General features: G+C 38.0%; 1 long non-coding RNA gene across 3 annotated transcripts in view; it reads right to left on the reverse strand.

The window, feature by feature from the left end:
- LOC128850933 (uncharacterized) overlaps nt 1-22,079 on the reverse strand; it is a 39,226-nt gene extending 17,147 nt beyond the window's left edge. For 2 of the 3 annotated variants that reach the window (XR_008448177.1, XR_008448176.1), the window contains exons 1-7: nt 21,961-22,079; nt 20,478-20,624; nt 18,074-18,146; nt 16,848-17,135; nt 12,568-12,648; nt 916-1,316; nt 585-681 (exon numbers count right to left, since the gene is read on the reverse strand). This is a non-coding gene — a long non-coding RNA (uncharacterized LOC128850933). Of the gene's footprint in view, nt 1-584; nt 682-915; nt 1,317-10,263; nt 11,962-12,567; nt 12,649-16,847; nt 17,136-18,073; nt 18,147-20,477; nt 20,625-21,960 lie in introns of those variants that run through there. The other variant, XR_008448178.1, reaches the window with a different exon arrangement.
- Between the last annotated feature and the right edge of the window lie 3,477 nt (nt 22,080-25,556).

Consider the following 25,556-nt stretch of genomic DNA (forward strand, 5'->3'; position numbering starts at 1 on the left):
ATGCAAAGACCCAAAATAATTCAGAAACAAGGTGACATCATACCCATTGGAATGTAATGCATTGTTGGTGCACAGTGATCTCAAATGGATTGATTTTTGCATAAATTCACTCTTACAGATGTTAAACAAATAGCGTGGGATGCATTAACTAAAAGTGAATATTTGAGAACATCACCTTTCTTTTCTTTTATACTCATCCCTGGACAAGCATGTATTTTTAGTTTAGCCAACCCTCATTTCCTTACCATGGGAGAGAGAGGTAAGATTTTAGATAATGAATTTTCCTACCGATGCTATGTAAGGATGGTGTATATTTTATCCTAGAGCTATCTTTGTATCTTCCTTATGTATAAACTCATCCTAGATAAATAGCTCATATTAGATTCCAGATTAAATAACTCTGTCCGTCAGAGTCACACAGGTAATACATGTGTTTCTAAGGGGAAATGAGAAATTCCTCAAGCAGTGACAAGTTCACCTTCAGTTGTGAAGTTTGGGTTTAGCTTATCCCTATGGCACCAAAGCTAAGCACTTGTAACACAGAAGGAATATTTGCAAATGCATCCTCTTTCACGCACAAGTACCTGCTCAGTGAAGACCAACGTAGCTATGCTGGCGCTCAGCTGCATTCCATTAGGGCTAATGATAGCCACTGGGAGTTATCTGGAGGATCCACTGGCTCTAAGGGAGATGCAGAGATTTTCTGTTTATTTGTTCCCTTTCATTTACTGTAGCTCAGGAGGAGACTGTCTGGGTCATTAATTTTTTAGGAAGGGCTGTAGCAGAATATGAGGGGGTGGGGAAAGAGAAAATAAAAGAAACATCAAAATGATTTCATTAGAGCTCTAATGAAAGTGTGCCCTCCTCAGCTAGGCATAATTTTACTGTTTGAAATATTCTTATTGAGTATCTCACCTTGCAGACATTTACTCTACGAAGTATAAGAACAATGTGTATTTACACTGAAAGACATCCTGTTCCAAGTTCTCCTTCCTTGCCTGACGCCAACTGGATTAGCAGACCTTCTCCCTCATGCAGTCAGGTAAGCGGCCTGGGACAGGTAGTTCAGTGAATACCTAGAGTGCACCCAAAGGGAGAGCTTCTGGATCGATAAAAAGCTGGTCAAGTATTCTCAGCCTAGGGAGATTAGAGACACAACGGGATGTTGTCGCAGGACCTCTTCTTTATTTTTCAATGGTCTTGGGAGACTAGAGAATTCCCAGTGCATTGGAAGCTGGCAAATGTTGTCCCATTTCTCAGGAAGGATAAGAAGGAGCACTCTGGTAATTCCGGGCCTGTCAGTCTCACTTCTGTGCCTGGTAAAAATATGGAGAAGGTTATTCTGGGATTTACTAAAAAGCGCTTGAGAAACAATGCAGTCATTGATTACAGTCAGCACAGATTCATGGTGGGAAAGACATATTTAACCAACTTAATTTCCTTTCATGACAAGATCATCCATCTAGTCTATCAGGGGAAACCAGTAGATGTACGGGGTTTTTAATTTTAGCAAAGCTTTTGGTACTGTGTCTCACAGTATCTTTCTCGACAAAATGTCTAGAAAAAGCCATAATACACTGGATAATCAAGGCAGGATGGACTTAAGGAGTTCTAATAAATGAAGTTATTAGAAAAAAAAGAAATAAAAGAAGGGCCAGTGCTCTTTAATGTTTGTATAAATGATATGAACACGGGATTTGAATTTAAGTAAGTTTGCCAATGATACTAAACTAGGTGGAACTGTGGACTCCCTCATTGGTAGAGAGGTCTTGCAGAAAGATCTGGATAGGCTAGAGAGCTGACCAATCACCAAACATATCAAATTTAACAAGAACAATTGCTGAATTCCCCACTGGTATGAGATAATCCTGATTAGATACGCAAATTATGGGCTGAGAGGCTGGAGAGTAGTTCCGCAGAAAGAGTCAGGGGTTTGGGTAGACGGCAAGTTGAATATGAGTCAACAATGTGTTCTGGCAGCCAAAAGGTCCTGGGGTGCATCAAGCACAGCATAGCTAATCAGCTGAGGGAGGCGATTGTCCCAGTGCACACTGCACTGTACACTGGTGTGGTCCTGATTTGGGTGCTGTGTGCAGTTTGGGGTGCCTCAAAGTAAGAAGGACATCAAACTATTAGAGTGTGTCCAGAGAAGGGTGACCAAAGTGGTCAAAGGCCTCAAGGGCAAGACTTATGAGGAGAGTCTGAGGATACTTGGTTTGTTCAGCTTAGAGGAGAAAAGGTTGAGGGGTGATCTCATAGATGACTACACCTTCCTGAAGAGGGGCAGCGGACGGGAAGGTGTTAATCTCCCTCTGGTGTCCAGCGATGGTACAAGGAAATGAAATGAAGCTGTGTTGAGGAGAGTTCAGATTAGACATTAGGAGAGGATTCTTGACTGAGAGGTGATCTGTCATGGGAACAGGCTATCCAAGGGAGTTGTCACAACACCAAGCCTGTCCGAGTTCAAGAAGTGTCTGGACAATGCTCTTAGACATGTGATTTACTTTTAGTTAATGCTGCGAAGAGCAGAGATTTGGACTTGATGATCCTTATGGGTCTCTTTCAACCTACCATATTCCACGATTCTGTGAAATCCATAGAGAGCATTGTTTTGAGAGCTCCTGTGTTAAGAGGAAATTGAAACTATATCCCCTATGCTGACCAGCTGCACCGCTGTGTGAATTGGAAGCTAAACGTCTAGAATGTATACTGTGAAGAATCCTCATCACTGGTATATGGTCTGTGAAGAGAATGTGCTGTGAACATCTCAGTTTCTTCTCTGCTTGGCCTTCCAGGGCAGGAATCCTGTTCTACAAGGTGCTGAGAATTTTCAATTCCCACTGAAATCAGGGGGATTCAAGGATGCACCAAAAAATGCCTAAGACATCATCAGGTACAAAAGTAATGTTTATGTGGGCTTACACAGTTGGTATATCCAGAGATGGACAGAATCTTGCTTCAGGATGATTCAGTGAAGAAGAATCTACACAAAATGTGTGCAGTGTTTTATCGACTTCAGCAAAACAGTTTCTTATTTTTTGAAGGCCTGATGCGTATCTTGGTTCTAAATTCTTGACCTGTATACAATAGTTACACAGAAACCATAACTAAATCCTTAAAACCAATTATATCTTTTTTCCTTTATTGTCTTTATTTTTCCACTTCACATATTTTTTTATTTTTGAGACGTAATGTCACAGTGATCTGGAAATACACATAATAGCAAAAACTTTATTAATTGAAGTAGGAACAATAACCAAGAAATTTTCTTGCTAAACTTATGTAAATGCTGTGAGCTTTTGTTATTAAAGTGATTAAAGTATGCATTCAAGGTATTATTCATTTTCTGAGCTTTTCTTCAATTCCATTTGTTTTGATTTTGAATATCTATTAACTGGATAATTAAAGTTATTTAAAGAAAAACTCTTTAATCAAATGCCATTTTGTTAAGCAACAATTATTTCACTTTTACCCAAAAGTATTGCTATGCCATGAATGATTATAAGCAAGATTCTGAATTAAGTTGATGAATAAAAGCTCCAGACTTTATGATGAAACATCCATTGACTTCAACAAGCTTTGAATTGAATCCAAAGATATGAAGGAGGAAGTGTAGTAATTCAAAATGCCTATGACTAAACAGTTCTGGTTTCTGATTATAGTATTAAAAACATCGCCACATGCTTTCCTGTCTGTAATATGACCATGTGGGAAAAGATCTACACTAAGATAGGGATGTTTTTGCCAATTTTTTTTTCACATGTAGAATCAAAATAAAATAAAACAAAAAGAAGTCATTATTTATTCAAGATAATTAAAACTATTCTATCAATCTCCTTTTCTCAATGTATATTCAGAAGAAAATGTTCATTTCATGCAATTGTTTGTCAACAAAAATAAGAAAAAAACTTGTTTTCAAGGGGTATGGATATTGTGCCAGTAGACAGGAGGGGAAAAAATAAGAGAGAAAAAGGAAGAAAATAATCAAAAAGCAAATGAACAAAAATTTTCAAGCTTATGTCATGGAAAACTAACTCATTAAATTCACAGGAAATTAAATGAAGGAGAAGAAAGATTTTTTTCCTGCAGTTCTATGATATGTATTTTTATCAGTTTATTTGCATCAGATATTTTTCACATGCCCTTTTTACAATTGTACAATAATAAGATTCAGAATGATATCTTTAACTGAGACAGACATGACATTTCTGTCAAAATGGCATATAACTGATACTGAAATGGTTCAATGTCAAGTCAATAGAAGTTATTATCATCTGAGTTTCTGCATAAAAAGTTTCAGTATTGACTTTATTTCTTCTTTCTTTCTACTGTTTCTGTCATATTAAAAGAACATGTATTTTCAGGAGTTTTAGTAGGTAGCATAAAACCAAAATCCTCAATGCTTCATGTTGCCTCGGGAATCACAAGTAAATGCTATCTGATTTCACTGCAAACCTACCCTACATGTAGGTTGATATGTCCCTGACCACTCTACAAACAATTTCTACTAAGTTGCCAATTTGAATATATTTCCTTTACTCTCTGTGCTGAAAAATTCAACCCTGCAGGCAAAGTTAACATGGGAGTCTTGTGTGTATTTGTAAACATTGACCCCATTAACTTGAAGTGGATAAAACATTCTATGCTGCTTTGTCTACAACTTTGTTTTTGATAAGCTGTAGCTTTAAGTCTTCGGTGCTATAACTGGTGCAAGTTCTTACTGGCTTTAAACGACTTTTACATTTCTATCCACAATTAGGCAAAAACCTATACTGAGCCCAGATCTAAACACAAGAATTTATTCTCAAGTCAACAGCAAATTAAAATTTCTCCTTTTCATATGATATTGAGAGTACTAATATATGAAAATATTTTATCTTAAAAGTCTCTTCCTCATGGATTATATCAGTAGAAATTTGATGAATTTTTTACACAGGAAAAACAAAACCTCATTACAAATATTTGTTGTGCTAAGTGTGATAACAGTACTTACAAAAGTAAATCTTAGCTCTTTGTTTATGTCACACCAGTTTTCTGTGCAATTCAGGTAAAAGCTGAAGTTTCTCTTGTCCTATAAGTTAAAAGTTAAACACCTGCTCTAAGTACTATTTTGGAGTGCACACTACATTAGATTTCAGACTTAGGATTTCCTTTGTGTCACCTAACTAGAGCCTTTTAAAGCTGATAAGCCTAAACTAATTGTGTAGGCTTCCATTTTAATCAATTGACAGTCGTCTCCAAAGCATGGTTTGTCCTCTTTATCTTAGAAACATAGGTGCAGAAGTCCCATTACCATGGGATGAGTTGCCTTTTTAGAAATACCTCTCTCTCCTTTGAGTACAAAAGAGCTTAAATAATTTGGTTAAATTAAACACACAACTTTCAAATTAGTCGAGTGAAACGAGGCGATTCCCCTGGCCCTTTCCATATACCCTTTCCACATGCTCAATATGCAATTCTTACACTTTAGTTCTGAATTCGATGGGTAAAATGTAGGCTTTTAGTTGGACCAAGATGTGACCCTGTCTGTGACCTTGAGTTTTTCCCTTGAGTTTTGGGTTTATGAGAAAATTGGAACACAAAGGAAGGCTCTGATTTGACGCCAAGCAGAAGGAATCTGTTAGATGTGTCCCTGTGAGGACACGCTGCCATGTTTAGTACAGCCCTAGTTCTGATAGATAGTTTAAATTCAGCACAGTTAATAAATCCTTACGCTTCATGTAGTTCTTGGAGGCATAAAAAGTGCATGGCAATTACAGCTAGTAAATCTTGTTGCAGATTATATAATATACATGCATTTCATTGCATTATGATTCATTATGTATTTTTAATGTCACTTTTTGGACTACTTTAGTTGGGCATTAAGCTGGAGTCTAAAATAATCAGCCTGTAGAACCTTTCTATTTGCTACTATGAGGTCTGAGTCTTTTTACTGGGTTCTGGGAGTGGGTAGTGTTTTTTTCTTTAGCTGGCTCTTTTTTCCTTTTTTTTTTTAATATTTATCTCAGAAATGCATGTTTACTGTTCCTATTCTTGAAGCAATTATAATTTGCAAATGTGAATTCATGAAAGCTTTGTTCCTTAGCTTTTTCTTAGCCAAAGGGAGAAAATCAACTTTTGAATTGTTTAAGTGACATGACAAGAGGATACTTCAAGGTCCTAGTTTTTTATTATTGCTTTCTGACTGTATAGATTGAAGCAAAATTATCCAGATAAAATTCTTCAATATAAAACAGATAAAAGAATTTAAATCTCTGGGACCCATAGGCTCTAAGTCTACTAAGTCACTTTGGGTGGTGTTAGCATCTTTTAGGTTTAGACATCTATATTATAGGAATCTCTGTTAAGCTTATCTGAAGGTAGACATCTAATCCAAATCAGATCAAATGTGATTTAGGTTTGGTTATTTCTCACCACTGATTTTAAATAGACTTTGAGTGACTACTTCAGATGCAGATTCTTTATGTGGCCAGATGAAACCCAACCAATGAGAGTTGCTACAGAGGTAGCAAGGATGTTGGGAAAGACAAATGCTAACCTCACGGATCAATTCTAGCTTAGAAATAGGGATTTTATCAGCACATTTTTAATATATTATGAAGATCAGCATTGTGATTCCATTTTACAGACAGAAAAGCTCAGAGACATCTCAGAGAGGTTGAGCAATACATACAAAGGGGTCAGGCCAGACATTGGCAGAGATAAGATTACAACCAGTGTCTTCTGGAGCTCTGCCCAACTGTGGTATAATTTGGGCAGAACCCAACAGAGGAATAATTAAAACATCTGAAAAATCTGACCCAAAGCAATTCTGAAAATGTCATCTGGTTCATTTACAGGCATAATTTATCCTAGCAACATTTTTTCCTAATGCAGCCTTATAAAGAGACTTCGAAATGGATGTTCTATATTCTTTTACATGCAGTGATTTCTTTTTTTTAATACCCTTTGCATTCACCAATGTAAAGTAGACAGCAGCACGTAAAAATTATTCCACACCTAAACTGAAGAGTAGAAAATACTCATTTTTTTGGCGTTATTTTACTTCTGGCTCACAAACAGCTGAATATAATAAATAAAATATTTTAATTTGTAAGTTCTTACAAAAAGAGGTTATTAGTAGGTGCTGAAGTAATTTACTTCTGCCTTTGAAGCAAATCACTTGCTTATCAAAGGAAATTCATCTCTGCCGGAACAGTACTCTAGCTCACAGGCAAGGAGCTAGAGTTTGCTCAAGTAGATTCTCCCTGAGAAAATCAATCCCATGCTACAACTCCAAGTTTTCTTGAAAATGAGAAAAAGTGCTCGTATTTGGCTCTAGTAGCTATCATAGCACTGCAGCAAAACCAAGATTGAACCCACTGAAAACTGGTGAGAGGCAGGGGAGAGCCGCAGGCTTCCCTGCCTGCTTGTATTGCTGTCTAGTCTGTTCTGGGGATGCATTTGCTGGGACTCGAAACTTTATATGATGTGCACAAATAGCTATTTTGGATCATTTTGACAGTATTTGTACCCCATGGGAAACAATGACTTCATAAAGTAAATTTAAGAGTGAGATTTGCATCCTCACTAAAAGGGAAGGGTCAACAGAATGAAAGAAAGGGGTGACAGAGTGGTAGGGCTGGAGTTTCCCAGGGACTGGTATTGGATTAATTTTACATAATTCATTAATTATTCTGACCAAATGAAATGTAGGATTGCTATATTAATTACTGGCTAACAGCATGGCTTCTGGTTACATAGTTAGTTAGAATAGAAAATTTTAGTTCATAGGCAAGGATCTTTGGCATTCAAGAAACACAAGCAGTAAATATCCACATACATAAATAATTGGTTTTTAAAACCCAGTTTTACCTAGGTGGTCAAAAACTACAGCTTTTTTTTCATGACGTGAAGTAAAATCCTAACAAAAGATACAAGTGTGTCTTGCTGCAGTGATCATGCTTGGTACCGCTCCCTTCCCCATCCTTGTATGCCTCTCATCACACTGTTAATGCTGAAAGAGAAAACTGAATGTGTACAGTTAGTTGCTAGCAGAGCAAACAATATAAGTTGTGAATATCTGGCTGGACTTACAAATCACAGATCATGAGTTTTAATGAATTTATTCCTTTATGCACAATCATAGTTTTAATGAAGATCAATCTTGTTTAAGATAAACAGAAACTTTATGCAAGATCTAGAACAAGTATAAAGGAAATAAAGGAGTTTTGCTGTTAATAATGAGTGCCTTGCTTCAAATTTGAAAACATATGTATTTAACCATCAGCCATCAATTCTCTTCATGCATATGACAAAATCATTCCTCAACCTTCTCCTTAGCAAGTGGATTGAACTCTAACTGCATGTAGTCCTCTCCTTTAGTACCTCTCAGAGCTTTAACCAGTTTAATACTGGCAACTGCTGTACTTTCAAGCAATCACCTGTGTTCCTTTCCTGATCAATGGGAATAGCTGTCATCATTTTCCTCTGAGGATGAGACACACCACTCTTTAGAGATATGCTCTACCCTCCACTGAGCAGAGAGTGAGCCTGGGGCTGAGGTTTGCATGTCTAAATCCCAGAAGGCCACAGCAGGGTAGATTAATCCTTATTTAGCTGAATTCTCCTTACCAAGCGATCTAGATTACTCTGTATCTGTCACCCATCATCCTACTTCTTCCTGGTTTCCTGACCTTGATGTCAAAGACAAATTTATCATCTACGAGACTGCATTTAGTTCTAAACATTGACAAATACGATAAATAATACAGATCCAACAGCTCACGTTTATGCAGCCCCACAGAAAAATAACTGTTCAGTGTTTATTTGCCATTTATATATTTATTGAAAGCACTGTCCCTCGTCCTATGTTTAATGTGCTTGAAATGTACCATATTAAAGTTTTGTCATCCTGTTTTCTCAAGTAAAATATTTTGCAGTGCTAAGCCAAAAACCAGAAATCTACTTCATCAACACTGCTCTGTTGACAAATGAAAGTCAGTTTAACAACATCTGTTTTCTATACTACTTGGTATTAATTTTATTTCACTCCTTTAAATCCTTGCTATTCAAGTCCTGAGGCCAGTATAAGACAGAGACTGAGAAAAAAAACTATTGATTTTTCTCTTCAAAGCAGTGGTATAACATTAACATCCCTACAATATATTTAACTTCCTTTCTTTTCAGTGGTTATTGAAAATGGAGCATGAATGGTATGCAGAGCTTCTTGGCTAAACAAGTTCCCAGGTGCAAGAACCTGGATTTTCTGACTGAAAAACTTTCATAACTCTTTAACATCATCCTAAGGAGACTTATCTTTAGCATCTTCATATTTTGAGTGATGTTAATGGAAAATGAATGCAGTAATCAAGTTCTGACTATATTAATATCATGTCCAGCCGTACACAGACGTGTAAACCCATTAGCGATTTAAGTATATGTGCTCAGTACTTTGGAAAGTTAATGTTATGCTTTTTCCCTGAAATGTTTTTGAATATTTAAATGTATTTTATCAAAGAAGATAGCAACAGCAGTCCATGCCACTGGTAGCTATGAGGAATTCCTTCAGAATGAGTTGGGATGTGTCAAATTAATGTTACTTGTTGCATAGGCTTCCCACCTGTATTAACTCCATATATGAGACACTGGAGGCCTGTTTAAAGATTGTCTTCATTTAATTTTTTCTCTCTACTTGATTGGACATACCACTGACCACCACCAGTAAGCCCTGGTTCTTCTCCACTGACCCGTTTTACTTCTATGATGCTTATTTGCTTTTTGTGATGAAGAATAGAAAAATCTTCTCAGGGATTTGTGCCTCACATACAACAGATAAAATTACTTCAGATGTTATTACTGCTGGACTTTAGTTTGCCTCTTTAACTAATCCTTTCTGCTCTTTCACACCTATTGTTAGATAAAATTGCTAAGTAAGGATAGATGGATGCAACCTGTTACAACCACCCCACCTCAAAATGGCAGATTGCATATTGTACCTGGAAAATTAGTGTCTTGTCCAGTACTAGCACTGATGGCATGTTGACTAAAATCTATGGTCCTAGGATATTTTCTACAAGGAACAAGACATTTGAGGTAAAATTTGGGAAAGGCTTTAATTTCTTTAGTTTTAACAGAGAAGAAAAAAACAAAAATGACAAAGAGAGAGGGAGAGAGAGAGGGAGGGAGAAAGTGAGAAAGTGAGAGGAGGGAGTGAAAGACTAAGTGAGAAAAGGAGAGAAGAGAAAGGAGAAAGAAGGGGGAGGGAAGAAAGAAGAGGGGAAGAAAGATGGGAGGAACACTCATTAATATAGCATTTCAGCATGGAGAATAAAGACAGTTCATTTTCACTGAACAATTTTATGAACACAAATCTATATGTGGCAGCATGAATCAAAGCTGAGTGCCAGCAAGATTGCTGGTAGTTACTAACTTCTTCTTAATACACATAATGGTTCTTGCTCTTGTTCAGTCTAACTATCAGATATTAATACCTCTCTGCTTATCATTTACTGACCGCACAGCTATCCCCTGCTGAGTAATCAAGAAAACAGGGAGACAATACCAGAAATTCAAACTCTCAACACAACACTGCCCTATGACGCACACGAAGGAGACCTTACTGCTTGTTCTGTGAATGTATTGAAATTTTCATTCCCCAGGACTGGAAACGTTGCAGTTTTCCAGATGACAAATAACACTTGCTAAAGAGAAAGTGGTGGTCCCATACCAACGTCAATAAAAAAGACATGAACAGAGACCAGAGTGAAGGGAGGAGGAGGGGGAAGTGGAAAGTTTGAGCTTTGTAGGAATACCAGAACTAAGCCAGTCGCAGATTTTTACTCCTCTGGGTTCCACCTGAGGAGTCCTGCCCACTGAGACCATGGTCTTATGACAGGTTGTTTCTTCTGTTTCTCCCACACTGTGGCAGAGCTCCTTTCTTCCAGCAACAGGGTTTTATGTCTGCAAGAGGCAATGTGGCTCCCAGCTATACCCAGCTCCAAAGAAAGCTCCTGACTGGTTGTGACACTGTACACAACACCTCTGCAGGGCAATGGACAGGTTGAATGGAGGCATTTCTCTCCAAAACATAAGGAACAGGAGAAGGGCAGCTTATTATGTCCATGTTTGACTTACCAAAAATGTGACTGTGGCATACTGCCACACCTTGGCATTAGGACACAAGGGAAAACGGAATGAATACTTAGTGAAAGGGTACAACAATCACCTGCTTTGGTCCAGAGAGTAAGTTACAGTGCTACCATGAAAAACAGAATTTCTTAGGGGGTCACAAATAGCAAATGTTTCTGTTGATCTTGTTTACCTAATTTAACCATAGAATATTAGTAATTAAAATGTAGAATTTCTGGTTTAGGGTGTTTGTTTTGTTTTGCTTTGCTTTTTTTTCCTCCTAGCCCTGTTGCAGAGAAAGGGTACATCCAACTTGAGCAGACAGACAGGGAAGGCAGCAATGTTCATTGACTTGTCATTTTTTCAGTGTTTTTTTAAAACATGTCACTATTGGTAGGAAGATTGGTCCCAGAGAATCTGGCTTGAAACTCTGCCTCACATTGCATCACAGAGGGCAAACTACAAATGAGATTATATGAATCTGGAAAATCACCACCCTCGTTCCCAAAATATTCTAAATAAGATATATTCAGACTCTTTTTCCCTTCTGACTGCTCAGAAGCCTGGTGAACTAGCCAGAAACCTTCTGGAGACTGCTAACTCAACAATTTTGTAGTGTTGGTTGTTCTTATGTCCTCTAGAAACCAATCTCTAGAGGCACCCAAATCCTTATATATGGGCTCACAACATACATAATAGACAAGTCAGGCACTAAATATACAAATCTCAGACGCTTTCATCCTTTGAGCAAGAGTGAAATTTGGATGAATCCTCTCTTAAGCCTTTTATCTCATGCCAAGTTCTTCCCGGTCTGCGAAGCCCATGGTATTTTCTGCCATTTGCGCTCAAGTCCTGAAATGAGATTTAAAGTCCATTCTCTGCTTCTATCCATAAGAACCATTTCATTTACAGTTTTAATTCAGATACACATCAATCCTATTAGACACTCTGAATTATGTGTTAATTAAATGTGGCACCCAAAAATGGTTCTGCTGAATTTAGTGGCAAATCTCTTATTGCCTGTAGGAGAAGAGGATCCAAAGAATTTACAGTATGCTGTTTTAATCACTGCTGTGAACTGAAAGTCACAAAAGCCAAAACTAGCTTTTTTTAGGCACACAAATATAGACATTGAAATATACCAGCATTCACCAATAAAACACCAGAGGGCTCAGGTGTGATGACTGAGCCACCTTTTCATGTAGGGTGTTGAACTGAGATTATGGCATCTGCTCATGTCAGAGGAATCTCTGATCTTGCAGCAAAATGATCTGGTTCAGGATTCAGTTGCCTAGACCTAAATACCCAGCTCTATTTTAGACAAATTACAATAAATTATCTGGCCTCCATTTGTTGCTGCAGAGGGTAGATTCCCCCAGATACTTCAGAATGTCTGTAATACATAAGCAAATGGGTTGAAAACTGCATAGTGCTCTTTTGTCCCATAAAAACACTTACCTTTATTGACATGCAGGAAAATAAAAGTGACAAGAAACCAACAGACTGTGATGGCTGCCTTTGTCTCAGATATTCATATTACTAAGAAAGAAAGAAAAAAAAAATAACAAACCAGCAAAAAGTCCACAAAACAAAACTAAGGACAGCAAAGGTAAACTCGGAAGTGATGTAATTAAATATGTCAAATGTAGATGCATTCAAGTGTAGTGTAGTGCATACAAGGAATTCTAAATAAGAAAATTCTATTTCTGGGAGGGGGGGAAGAGAGAAACAAAACAAGAAGGAAAAGGTCATTTAAAATATTTACAGGAAAAAAAAAGGAGGAAAAACTTCAATAAGTTTGGTAAAGAATTGTAAAGAACTTAATTCAAGCATGGGAAGTCAAACTCAGAAATTTCCAGCTCAGTCATGGCACCTGGGTCAGCCTGCAAGACTAATAGAGCTCCAAGTAGGTGTCTCACATCTCGGAAGCTGAGCTTGGTTGGACAACTTCCATGGTAGCCCTGTGGGTGTCCACACTACCTCCTTGAGGCTGGAAGCTCAATCCCACTCAGGTGACCCGTATATTTTGCAAAGTTCTTGACAAAAATCCCTGCACCTCTGAAAAGTCAAGGCTGAGGCTGTTAGCACAACTGCCTGCACTGAGGTCCCTGAGCTCTGGACCTGAAATTTCTGTTTCTCTGAACTCTGAAGACAGACTATACTTGTGAGAGACAGCACCCACAATTGAGCTGCATTCATCCACAGCCTGTGGGCTGAACTCCTTTGGTCTCTGTTTCATCTGAAGCTCACCAGACTCGCGTGGTTTCTATGAAATACTTTAGAAACTGTTAATATAGTACCTGCTCACTGGGACCTTCTATTTTTTAGGAGGTGGTACTGCAGAACAATTTGGAGAATGGTAGCTCTACCTTGTGAAGGATCTCTCCATTTTATTTGATCTCTTCTCTGTTTGTACTAGGAAAAAAACCCCAATACACAGCACTTTACTTTTAAACTCCCCTTGAAAGGCTCATACTGTGTTTTACGCCCTGAAATGCATTTGCAGTTTAACCCGACCAAAGTCGTGGCTTCTGGAAGCCCTGGGCCATCCAGTAGTTACTTTCCATTTCTTCTGTGCTCTTCCTCAGTTTGTCATTTCTTCTTCTTTGGGAAAGTAAAGACATATTCATCCTCCTCTCAGTTTCTATTATTGCATGGAATTGACTGAAAGAGAGAAATTTCAATTCATTTTCTCTTTCACCAGAGGAACAATCAACAGGATAAGCCAGAGGATGTAATCTGATGAAAGTGAAGAAGGTTAGCCCAACTTCTCTGAAAGGAAAGTGATGTCTGATATCTCTCAAGATGCACAAAAGTTATAAACTCTATGTGTTTATATGATTTTGGCATTGTATTACTGTTTGAAGATCTTCACACATCTCATATTATTATAGTCTAATACAGCTTTCATTTTAATTCCAGCCTTGAAAGGCAAATATCTAATGCATAGATCTTCAAAATATTAGCCGCTGATTCTTGCAGTTTTCTGTGCTTCAAATTACCATGATAATGCAAGAAAACACATAAATTAACTTTCCAAGCATTCATTAATTACCATAATGATCCCATGGTGGATAGTTAAAAAATTATAAGCTCATAGTGAGGAGCTTGTTCTTAAATTTCTGTGTCCACAGTTTGGTTATGCTCTGAAGTAGAGAGCTTACAGCATTATAACTTACATTCTCTGTAAAATATCTGTTACTTTTTCTAAGGAGATCTATTCTGTATTAGAATCTTCTTACTGAGTAGAATGTTAAGATTTTGTACTAGTGGCCTTAGGAGGTTATTATTGCCTATGAAAAGGTATATGTTTTCAACTATTTTTAAATTTATTGGGTAAATGGGAGCAGTCTCACTTCCAAAACTTCAGACTTTATGCCATACAGTAGCCAGAGGTAAAGATTTAAACTGTTACATCTCCCAGCCAGCTGAGTCAAGGTTGAATGTTACATTTCTTCTTCTTTGAGCTTGACCGCTTACTATCTTGCACTTTTGTATTGTACTATTTTTGGAATTGTGTTTGATGTTACTCTTTCCCACCTCATTACTTGCACAATCCTCAGAAATCCTTGGGGGCAAGGAATATGTTTATTTGCCAATTAAATGGCTTTCTATTTTATTTTATATATGTAACTTTCAAAGGCTTTCATCATTTAATTCTGTTAGTAACACCACAGCTGGAGAAGACAATTGAATATTGCTGAAAACATTATGCACTCTGCAGCTACCCTTCTCAAGATAAGACCAACAAACCCTCTAGATTTCCTGGTGAAACCAATATAATAGGCTACTGTGCATGCAGCACTTTGCACAATCTGCTCAATAAACCGTTTTAGAAAAAATGTTTTCACTTTCAACCAAAGTAAAGTAGCAGCTGTAGTAGATGATTGTAATATGACAATCTAGTGGCTTTCTATGATAGGGTAACCACAGCAGTGGACATGGGAAAACAAATGGATGTGATTTATCTGGACTTCTGTAGAGTCTCTGACATGGTCCCCCACAACATCCTTCTCTCTAAATTAAAGAGATGTGATGGGTGGACTGTTTGGTGAACAAGAAATTGGTTAGATGATCAATTTATCAGTCAGGATTCTTCTCTGTAGCAGATCAGCTAGGTTTTTCCTTAACAAAACCAGATCACACACACATTTGGCTGGATATACATAATGCATTGTGTAAAGAAAGGCCTGTGAGGAAGCAATCAAGTCAAGAACTGCTCCAAGAGTTATCTAGAAAGGGTAAATCTAATTCATTAAACAATTAATTGTATTCATGTAGTGAGACGCTGGAAGAGGTTGCCCAGGGAAGTTGTGGCTGCCCCATCCCTGGAGGTGTTCAAGGCCAGGTTGGATGGGGCCCTGGGCAGCCTGGTCTGGTGGGATGTCCCTGCCCATGGCAGGGGGGTTGGAACTGGATGATCTTTAAGGTCCCTTCCAACCCTAACTATTCTATGACTCTATTCTATGTTTGTAACCATAAGCAGTATGGGTGCAAGCAGTTCTGCAACAAGAGGTCCAGGAAAAATATCATTTCTCCTCAAACGGAGTATAGAATCATAGATTCACTAGGTTGGAAGGGACCCACTGGGTCATTGAGTCCAACCATTCCTAACACTCCTTGAAACATGCCCATCAACACCTCAAGTCATGACATCATATGAAGTCAGAATAGACACAGTAATTAACATCATGATCCTGAAGAGAGGTCTAGAATGGAAGATGTTCATTTGCTTAGTTACCTCAGTTGTCTCAAGATCTACTCACTAAGAATTCACTCCAGAGTGAAGCAAGTGTTGTAAGCTGTTGCTAAAGATTGGTTTAATAAAACACATTGTGACTACTAAGGCATTGTTCACTCCCTGACTGAGGAATACTTGCATTAAAACTCATGTTTTTAAATGAAATTATGATTAAGGTAGTTAATTTGAATTCATAATGTATCTAGTTCAAGAACAATGCCAATCATTGTTTATATGAAAGAAGTGGTTTGGTACAGTATTGTATTCAGTCAGTGAAAACAAATCAAAATATTGAATGTTTATGTGTAACACAAATCCAGTGCTTTGAAAATGCAAATAGCATACCTTCATTTTAATTTTAAATACAACAGGTATACAGGGGTTAACTCTGATAATGGTGTTTGGGAATTATGCAGATAAACCGCATTAACATATAACACGATTTGTGACTGCAACGCCCACACATCAGTTCTTATATTTACCATAAACACTCAACTAGGTTTCCCTTTCCAAACTGTTCTCTAAGTCTGATTTACTTCTCTATGAACTATCATGGGGCCAGGATGTCTTGTGGGGGTATAATACAGCACAATGCTTTCTCTGCTCTATCGGTGTTCCTATTTCTCATCCAGAGAAGGATTATAAAGACAAAGAACCAGTTTCTCCTAAATGCACAGGCATGGGTGTACACACTGGGATAATTTTTGCGACCACAGCTGCACCAAGAGTTGTAATAAAGGTAAATTATGTACCCTTTCACTATGTGCAATTACAACATTTTCCTATGGAACATCTTACCGTTTAATGGATATACAAGTTGCCATGTGAAATGAGTAAAGCGAAGAGAATTGCTGCAACAAGCAAACTCTGCGTATATTTCAGAAAAAAAACATTCATGTGTCAAACTGTGAATTCAAACAGCAGCACAATCCATCTTCTCAGGGATGAATGTAGATAGTAAGAGCAGTACTATTGAAGTTTGTCAAGAAATACCTACCGGATCTAGAAATTATTTATATGTAGCCTCTTTTTAAAGCAATGTAATGTTTTTTCATACAAATGTGAATCTGTCACAAGCTGACTGAATAACAGAATGTTGTGTTGCTCAGAGAGGCAGATTCTGCACGGGGCTCGGTGGGTTGTTTTTTTTTTTGATTATGCTCAGCTTACTGCCTCTATCTTCTTATTTTGCTGTCTCTCCTGCTTCCTTTTTCCGAATACAGCTTGGAAGTTAGCAGCCCACTCTTCTCATTGCATTTTCTATGTTTTCCTCCTTTTGTTTTCCCTGTATTTGAGGGAGGGAAAGCAAATGTAGAACTGTAATTGGCTAAAACTTTTGCTTTTGCTTCCTGATAGCTGGAAACATGATGGTGATTTACTAGGTTAACGCTAGCTAAAAGAGGAAATAAAGCAGCTCTTATGAAATAGAATGAATTACCCTTGTGCTGTCTTTCCTTCACACTACACTGGCACGACAGAACTCATAGGAAAAACTTGCTGCATACAAAAAGTCAGCAGAAAACACTGCAACTAAGAAAACATTTTCAGGCATAAAATACAGTAGGAAGAAGTAGGTTTGTAAAACTGAAAATTTACAGAATCACAGAATTACAGAATGTTCAGTTAGAAATTACCTCTGCAGATCATCCAATCCAACCTCCCTGCTAAAGCAGTCACCTTCAGCAGGTTCCACAGGAACATGCCCAGTGGGTTTTGAATATGTCCAGAAAAGGAGACTTCACAACCTCCCTGAGCAGCATGTTCCAGTGCTCTGTCACCCTCAAAGTAAAGTTTTTCCTCATATCAAGTTGAAACTTCCTGTGCTTCAGTCTGTGCCCTTTACCCCATGTCCTGTTGCTGTGCACCACTGAGAAGAATCTATCTTCTTGACTCCCACTCTTCAGATGTTTATAAGCATTGGTAGGATCCTCTCTCAGCCCTCTCTTCTCCAGATTAAAAAGACTGAGCTCACTCAGTCTTTCCTCATAAGAGAGATGACGCAGTTTCCCAATTGTCTTTGTGGGCCTCCACTGGACTGTGGATATAGGGATCACCTTGTCTTTTTTGAGCAGGGAGAATGATGAAGCCTCTCTAGGGCAGAGCAGAGGAGAAGAATAACTTCCTTCAACCTTGCAACTGAAGGAATAAGCTGATATGTCTAAATTTCTGATTACTTTTCACCCTCACAAAACACATGAGAAGAGTGAACTTAAGCATATTTACCTTTCAGCTATTTCTTTTCCCTTGAAGCAGACAAAGAAAAGCTGGACACATCGAATCTACCAATGCAACTCAACTGGAAAAATAATAACAGAGTCACGAGTTGTTTTGATCACTGAAATTACTTGAAATCTATCATTGCAGAAAAGGTTATACTGCCCTTATTTCATGACCATATCTTGTGTAGCTAACCCAATGCAATTTAAAATTAACTGATTGGGAGAACAGTGTAAGTCAAATTATGGCACCAAAAAACTCAGCATACCTGACAAAGCACACTTGATAATGTGTGTATTTTCAAGATCAATTGCCCATCATTTGACTTCGGGTTGTTTGCAATACCTGAGTCAGGAAAAGCTACCTTAGACACAACAATCATCTGAGTCAACAATGAGCAGTTGTCTCAAAAGAAATGAACTGTGAAATACTTATATCTTCAGTTATCTGTCATCTTTTACTACATTTCAGCACTATTGAATGCATGGACTGTGCAGAGTGGATACCCACTAACTGTGCTAACTCCTCAGTAAGTGGCAATATTATTTTTAAACCATTTACTCAAAGGATGTGTTTAGGGTATTTTTGTCTAGCCAGTTCTCTTTTACCTTTGCATACTTTTTCCTAATGTCTTAATTTTAACTGACTACAGGTTTTGTGATGCTGATAACTCCAATTCTCCACGCATGTGGTCAGAGCAGGTTATTTGTGGCCCTCGCCACTAACTCAGAGAAGTTGGAGAAGTTAGTTCAGGGTTTGATGATTCAATTTGAAAGGACAGATTTACTGAGGAAAACAAAAAATTCTGTAGATGTCATAGTGAAACCACTTACCATCGTATGTACTCGTCTCATGAGGTAAGTACGTTTTTTTATGAGTATAGTTGCCCTTTCTCTTCCTTGCTTTTGTACCCAGTTCTGCACCAAACTAAATTCAGGTTGTCAGTTGCACTATTTCTCTATTTTATTATTTGCTGTTTAGTTTTAAATGAAACTTTTAGACTCATTGTTTTCCTGGAAAGCCAGTTTTCCTTGGAGAACAGTTTGTATGACTTCTAAAAGAACAGCTTCAATCACTTCAGAGAAGTAGACCGCATTATCTTTTTTTATTATTATTGTTATTATTTTTAATTTCTCATGGCCTTGTACACATCATACCTCTGATATGTATGTTCTGAATGTTCAGAACACTTCAAAGTGTTCCCTGCATGGAATCAGATTTCTATTCATACTGCAGAACAGGATTATATTATAAAAAAGTGAGATTTTGAGCCCTTTGTCACACAGACACACAAAAATCTAAAAGCATTGCACTTTGTAGAAGTCTCACATCCAAAGTGGGTGACATTTCTTACCTATCATGCTACTGCGTGAGAACTAATGTGCAGTATTCCTATTCATATCACATTCAAACATTAAGTAACTAGTTACCAGAGCAACCAACTGGTCATCCAGTGGGTATTGCAATAATACTCAACAATTACTTATCTAAAGCTTGTACCTGGACGGTCACCTGAGATGAAAAGCATGCTCCATTGTAGTCAATGGAAAGTCAGTTCTTGTTTTACCCAGTCTGGATTTTGTCTTTGCTTTTGGATAAATGACTAAATGATCTAGGTTCACAGAGGTGAGATGTACTTTGCACTGACATTTAAAAGAACTATGCACACACCCTTTGATAAGCATGTTGGAAGTAGCCATTCTGTTCATCAATATGAGGGTTTTTTAGCATTCCTTTGCAGATAGCTTAATTAAAGTAGCTGAAAATCATCAGTGATAACAGAGTATCCCTTGAGCCCAGGAAGATGTTCATATACAGCACTTTGCAGAGTCAAGAGCTTATCATGCAGCTTCTGCAAAGTACAAATCCTATATAAGTGTCGAATAAGATTGCTACAGTCTCTGTCAGCAACTTCCTCTGTTACGCCAAATACATTTGGATAGTATCTAATCATTTTTTTCTAGATGACTTTAGGGTACATTCCATATTCAGCAACTATTACTTGCCTTCTTTCTTCAGCATAGAGGGCACAGCACAAAAATATGCAAACATAAAAACTAAGTGTAATAAATCACAGAAAACCATTAGTTACTCCAGGAGATTTGTCTTCAAATGAGTAACATTAGATAAGTCTGTATAACAAAACAACTATCAAATTAAGAAGAAAAAGGGCCTTAAAAGATATCTGCCCCATCTTCAACTTAGAAACTCCATAACATCTAGTTCAAAAAGTCATTTGTAAGTCAGAATACATCTAAACATGGCAAGAATGTTATACAAACAGTACAGACATTAATTAGCATGTGTGTGTGTAAAATCCAAAAGTACGGCGTCTAGCCTGTTAGCAATCAGGTAGTGCAGTCCCTTTGAATGATTATTGTAATTATAAAAAGTAATCTGTTTTACTTACCACTGTGCCTGAATAAAGAATTTCTGTAACACAAAAGGTGCAGCAGCAGCACTGTCTGAAGAAGTTTATTTTTCCTTCCACTGTAGCAATTACTATTGGTCCTAAAGCATGCTTGTTACCTCTTCAGCTGTCAGGCAATTTATTTGGCTGCAAAATATTGCATACACATGTAACATTTTCCCACACATTTTTCTGTTATATTTTACCAGTGATGTAGATCAGTTCTTCATGGATCTAATGCAACAAGCACATTTTAAAGGAAAGAAACAATAGGATGCTTGTGCTCAGAATCAGTGCATATCCTGAGCTCTCAAGGCACATAGCCTCTCTAGAGCATATTATCTATCTGTGCTTCTAAATTGAAGCTTACAGGGACAATAGAGCAGAAATCAGAACAACACAGGCTGAGCCACAGAGCTTTTCAGTAAAGAGATCTCAAATAAATGTCCAAGAGTTATTGATCTCTGACACCAACTTAAGTGCTGAGATTAATCCTTTGAAGTCTGACTTGAACATGCCTACGGCTATGAGTACCGTTATGGGTCACTGCAGCCTGGGAGGATTCCTATCTGCTTGTGTTGACTCTTCCTTACTTGTATAGGGTGATTTTCAGTACATCCTTACTCTTAAGTGAGTCTCTAGGTGATTTGTTTACTATAACAACCTGTATCTGCTTTCTTTGCTTGTCATCATCGCATAGGGTAATGAGGCATGGACAATAACAGCATCTGAGTAAGGGAAATTCAACTATGCCTTTTCAGGAGCTAAAGTGGCTGCATTCCATTTAGGAAGATTAACTGGTTTTGATCCAGGTGGTGTTTAATCTTACCTGACACCCTTTTTTTTTTTTTTTATCTCTGTAGTAATTACATTTGAGGAGTCCCATTCTAACCTTGCTATTTGCACAGAGTGGTACTCTGCTTAGCAAGGAATCTTGCTGAATTGACTTATTCACTTAAGGGGCAACACAGCTTATGAATCACCATGACTACTGAAGATTATCATCATCTGTCAAAGGGGTAGAGAGCTTGTGACTATGCAACCTCTTATGATTTAAAAAAGAAGTGGACTTAGATAATAAACTAGAAAAATACCAGTCAAGAGTACACAACAAATCTCGCTCAGAAGAGAGGGTGAAAAAAAAAAAAAGTTGTAACAACCATGTCTTTATGAAAGTCTAAAAGCTAGAAGAATATTTTTATCTAGATAACATCAAGAGACCAGTATGAAGGCTTGTTTCCAGAAAATCTGTACTCTTACTCAGCCACACTCCTGCAGTGGTTAACACAGGTACAAGGAACTGGAATCAGTCTAAGCAGCTGTAACTAACTAGCTGGCTAGTGGGATAAGACAGAGAAGATCCAAAAGCCAAAGACTGCATCAGGAAGAAGGGCCAAAAAAACCCCTACTATTCTAAAGACATGGTCTGTGTGCATTAAGTACCTTAATCTCAGCCTTTGAAAGAGTATCCACCCCTACGTACCTGTGGAAATCAGACTCCTGGGAAGCTGAGAACACAAGAATTACTGGTCTATTGCACATATACAGTACTTTGAATGTCATGTCTTTTGAAAGGACTCTTCTAAGCTATTGAGGTCGGCGGTCTAGATAGTCTTCTACAGGGACCTCCTCAAAAAAGATGAAAAGGTTTTTAAATTTTAAAAAAGCCAAACTCTGGTAGAATAAAAACTAGGATAATTAACTCAGCAATTTCTTTTTTTTTAAAGTGCAACAGTTAGATCAAACAGGAAAAGATGTTGGTTTTCCACAGCTCTCCCCTGGCCATAGCTGGCTTCTTGCTTTCACTCCCAGTGATCACTTGGGGTTGAATTTGGCATAAGATTAGACATACAATTTAAGGGTCTATTTGTAGCTATCAGTATATGAGCTAAGTATCTAAGCTCCGTTATGGTTGATAGAGATCTAGTTAATGCAATCTAATTGGGGCCTAGGGAACATTTCAGATCATGAAAGGAGATACAGATAGACAGGCTTCAGTTATGCAAGCAGGAGCATCCATCTGTTTCATAGGCATGGAAGTATGCAAGACATTCAGTTAGAGCAGATATAATAAACCTCCAGGAGATCCATGGCCCTCTAGAACAGTAGTTGGAGGCCACACAAGCTCTCCTAGGGCACCTCAAACCGCTACGACTGCTTTCAGTCCTCATGCCTACTCTCTCATAACAATCTCAATATCTCCCCAAAACCAAGGCTGATCTTCCCTGTACAGGAGGTTCCACTTGGCCCAGTTACTCCTTAAAGGATCTTCAATCTCTAGCGGAAAACACTGAAACCAAGACTGAAAGGAACAGTATCCTTTACACCTTTGATCTTCACTAGTTACTTGTCATCACCTCAACATGGCCAGACCTAGTGACTGTCAGGCTTACTAAAAAGTGCAGATATTAGCCTAGAAAAAGGGAAGGGATGTGAACGGAGATTCCACCAATGAAAAATATGTTGTGCTGTGCCTTTTGCCCCTATAATCTCTTTTTATCTCTGAATGGTATACCCTACAGAAATTTGTCTAGGCAAAACCAAAGAAATCTAAATGCGAGTAAGAAACACTATTATGAAAACTACAGTATCACCAGATTCTTTTCTGAACACGTTGAATTCAGCATTTTCAGACAAGACAACAGGTAATCTCTCTCCATGACTGGATACAATGGAAAATCATAAAGTTTAACAACTGTGTTCTGGATCAAATAATTGGTTTTCAAAGGAAGCTTGCTAGAGCCGAAAACGCCACGTCCTCCAGTAGTTCACAAACAAGTAGAAAAACACCAATCCCAAAATAAACCAGGTTCTAGTTTGAAGAAATATAAACTCAAAAAAAAAAAGTGGTAATCAGAGGAGAGAAGTCTATTCAGGACTAAGGAGGAGATACAAAAGCATCAAGAAGCAAATGTCCTGTACTGTCAGAGACAGCTATACTGAGGCAAGAATCATAGAATCATGGAAGAGTAGAATCGTTAAGGTTGGAAAATGCCTCTAAGAATATGAAGTCAAATCATGAGCCCAACACTACCATGCCTACTAAACCATATCCCAAAACATCACATTGACACATTTTTTTAACACCTCCAAGGATGGTGACTCCACCAGCCTCTTTTAACACCGGTAAATTCAAACCTCCCCTGGCGCAATCTGAGGCTGTTTCCTCTCATCCTATGACTTGTTACTTGTGAAAAGTTCAACACCCACCTCACTACAACCTCTTTTCAGGTAGTTGTAGAGAGTGATAAGGTCTCCCCTCAGCCTTCTGTTCTCTAGACTAAACAACTGTGGTTCTGTCAGTTGCTCCTTGTTCTCCAGATCTTTCACCAGCTTCCTTGTCCTTCTCTGGACATGCTTCAGCAGCTCAATGTCTTTGCACTGTGAGGCGCAAAACTGAACACAGTACTTAAGATGCAGCCTCACCAGTGCCAGGTACAAGGGCACGAACACTTCCCTTGTCCTGCTGGCCATAACATTACTGACACAAATCAGGATGCAGTTGACCTTCTTGTCCACCTGGGCACATTGCTGGCTCATGTTCAGCTAGGTGTGGACCAACACTCTCATGTCTTTCTGTAGACCACTATATCTCGGACTCTATACAGTAAATTGCAGCAATTCTTTGGGAATCAGTGGGGAAATAATTTAGTCTCTAGCATGTTATTAAAATGTTAAATAACAAGTCAAAGCCCTTATATCCTTGATGAAATGCTATGGGAGATGCAAAAGCCATTGAGAGGCAGGAAAGCTACATTAACTTTTTGGCCTGATGGAAAAAAATCTATTGGAGAGGGAAGGTGTCAGGAAAATTTTAACTAGGTATTGAGATGTTCATTGGAATTGTATATTAATTTTAAACCCTAGAAGGTGGGAAAAACTTGGTGTAAAAAAGGAAGGTCATTTACAAAATTTAGCCTCCCACTACCCCATTTTTTATTATTGTTTTTCCAGATCTTTGGATCTGGAAAAATCTTCCTCTTTCTTCTCATCAATTTGTGTTTTGTTCTCCCTCTTCCACTGCCAAGCTCCTGCAGAAGGCTACCGGTGGAGTCTGGTCCATAAGGTACAAATGAGGAAAATCTGCCTCGCCCCAGATCGCTAATATCTCATGGGATTCAGCAGATGGATCCTTACCATACTGAGTGAATGCTAATGCAGCCAGACAAGCAGCAGCAGTCTCATTTGTGGAGTGTAAAAAAAAAAAAATAGAAGTGGAAATCATTATTAAAAAAAGTAACCTTTATGTTTAGAACTAAACACCCCATTTGAAAGCCTGCTTCTGTAAGAAGAGCACATATCTGCATGACAACATGTATCTGCATGACAACATGTGTAAGAATCAGTGTGACCTCCATTTTCTCTCCTATGCTTTGAGATTGAGCGCTTGGGGTCATAAACAAGATGATGACAAGCACTGCTGCACATTCCTACTTTATTGCATAGAAGAAAATCCAGTAATTTGAATATAGAGTGTTTGATTTTTGCATCTACGCTTTTAAAGGAACACCAGCAAAAAGTGATCAACAGAAGTATTTTTTCTTCCCCCAGAACAGCACCCTGTGCTGATTAAATATTAGCTCATTAGCAAGGAGCATTTATTTTGTGGCAGTTTGTTGTCTTTTAATAAGCAGAATGACACACAGGGTTTTCCATTAGTGACTTAAACTTTGTCTTTCATGTATTTTTAGCATTTCCATCTTGGTTAATTCCACTTTTATATAGCATGAAATTCCCTTGAAAGCACAATCTGTCTTTGTGCAGGATCTGTGTCAGCTCTCTGTAGTGTATCGATCTGAAAAATGATGGACTGCAAATCTAACTTGTAACTTGAAACCACAGACTTGTGGCAGGGTTCTTCTGGAACTGTAACCTACCCAATGCTCTTGGAAGCGTTATTTTTAAAGAAGACATGATATGTGAAGAAATGCAAAGCAAGCTCAAGGACTTTCAGACATGGGCGATAGCTAAGCTCACTACCCACATTTTTCTAAGGCAAAAAGCTGCAATTAAGATTGAGTTTTCAGTTCAAAAGATGTAGAAAACTTAGATCAATACTTCGAGATGCAGAAAAGTATA

The sequence above is a fragment of the Cuculus canorus genome, chromosome 1, assembly GCF_017976375.1.
Source record: "Cuculus canorus isolate bCucCan1 chromosome 1, bCucCan1.pri, whole genome shotgun sequence".
NCBI lineage: Eukaryota > Metazoa > Chordata > Aves > Cuculiformes > Cuculidae > Cuculus > Cuculus canorus.